The 1736-nt window shown below is 45.4% G+C and overlaps 1 non-coding gene across 1 annotated transcript; it reads left to right on the top strand.

Moving 5' to 3' along the window:
• Window positions 1–666: 666 nt before the first annotated feature.
• trnak-uuu (transfer RNA lysine (anticodon UUU)) lies at window positions 667–739 on the top strand. Its single transcript has one exon. It is a non-coding gene; the product is annotated as a tRNA-Lys (tRNA).
• The last annotated feature ends 997 nt before the right edge of the window (window positions 740–1736 follow it).

The following is a 1736-nucleotide window of genomic DNA, read 5'->3' as shown; positions in this document are numbered from 1 at the left end:
AATCCACCCCCACCCCGCTACCTTCTGTACAGCTTAAACCTGTTTCTTCCGTCCAGCATTAGGGAACCTTATATGACAAATGTTGTTGAAGGTTGGATCAGGATAAAAAGAAGTGTATGATAGGTACAAGCAACTGCAATCAAGGGTGTTCCTTGTGGAATATGGAGGATTCAGGAGAGGTCTTCAGAATACAATAACACAGCAAAAACAAAGGAGCAGGAGTGGGCTCATCAAACCTGCCCCACCATTCAGTATGGTCATGGCTGATCTGTGCTGGCCTCAACACCCCTTCTGTGTCACTTTCCCCAAACCCTCAATCTTTCAAATATTTATCCATCTCCACCTTATCTGAGGGGCAAGCTTTTTTTTTCTACACGGAGGGTCGAGGGTATGTGGAACGAGTTGTTAGAGGAGGTGGTAAAAATTTGCATAATTAGAACGGTTAAAAATATCCAGGTACATGGATAGGAAAGATTTAGAGGGATATGGGAAAATGCAGGTCATTGGGGTTAGATTAGTTCTGCATCTTTGTCGGCATGGACGAGCAGGGCCGAAGGGCCTGCTTCCGTCCTGTAAAACTCTGGGAACCTCCAGGAATCAGAAATATATCCAATGATCTGGTCTCCCCCCTTTCTCCTGGAACAGAGTATTCCAAAGATTCACAGAGCCTGGATAGCTCAGTCGGTAGAGCATCAGACTTTTAATCTGAGGGTCCAGGGTTCAAGTCCCTGTTCAGGCGCTGCTTTTCAAGTCCGAGCTGTAAACAGCGTTCAGCTGCCTCCCTAGAACATGGACGCTGTCGTTAAAGATGTCTCAGATTTTGTTTTGGAGATCTGAGGGGCAAGCCTTCCACAGAGAATGTGGTGGTTACGAGCTACCACAATAGGGGGTGGACGCAGGTACAATGATGGCGTTTAAAAGACATTCGAACTGGTACTTGGATAGAAACAGAGTGGAGGGATATGGGCCTAATGCAGGCAAAATGGGATTAGAGTCGACAAGCATCACATTCGGCACAGATTAATTGTGCCGAAGGGTCCGTTTCTGTGCTGTAAGCTCTATGACTCGAAGAAATTTCTGCACACATCAGCCTTAAATGACAGTCTTATTACTTTGTCACCACGTTCCCCTGCTCTTGATTCAATTGTTCTTGAGAACATCTCAATATCCACCCTGTCAAGCCATTTTACGATCTTGTTTGAACGAGTTCACCCTCATCCGGCTAAACAATGAATACTGAAGCAAACTATCCAGCCTCTCTTGATAGGGCAGCCCTCTGATCCCAGGAATTAGCCTGTTTTGTTTATGTAACCCTCCCAGTTCTTAAAGGCCATTCCGTCTACAATAAAGACCAACATGCAGCATGGCTTCGTTACCCGTCGGACCTGTCAGCTAACTTTCCGTGTTTCACGCACATCACTCTGAACTACACTATTTTTGCAGTCGCTCTCCGTTTAGATAATAATCGCCCTTTTCATTCCTCTTACCGAAGTACATGAGCTTACACTTATGAAAGAAATTGGGAAGGCTAAAAGAGACAATGTTGTTTCATTGACAAGGAAGGTTAAAGATAATCCAATGTCATTCTATAAGTGTATTTGGAGCAGGCGTGCAGCTATGGAGAGACTGGGTCCCTTTAGAGACCGGGTCCCTTTAGAGACCAAAGGGCCAATCTAGAGCCAAAAGCAAACTAACGGAGGAGCTCAGAGGGTCAGGAAACATCTGTGGAGTCAAAT

This window comes from Pristis pectinata, chromosome 12 (genome assembly GCF_009764475.1).
Source record: "Pristis pectinata isolate sPriPec2 chromosome 12, sPriPec2.1.pri, whole genome shotgun sequence".
Lineage (NCBI taxonomy): Eukaryota > Metazoa > Chordata > Chondrichthyes > Rhinopristiformes > Pristidae > Pristis > Pristis pectinata.
This window is presented reverse-complemented; position numbering and strand designations above follow the sequence as displayed.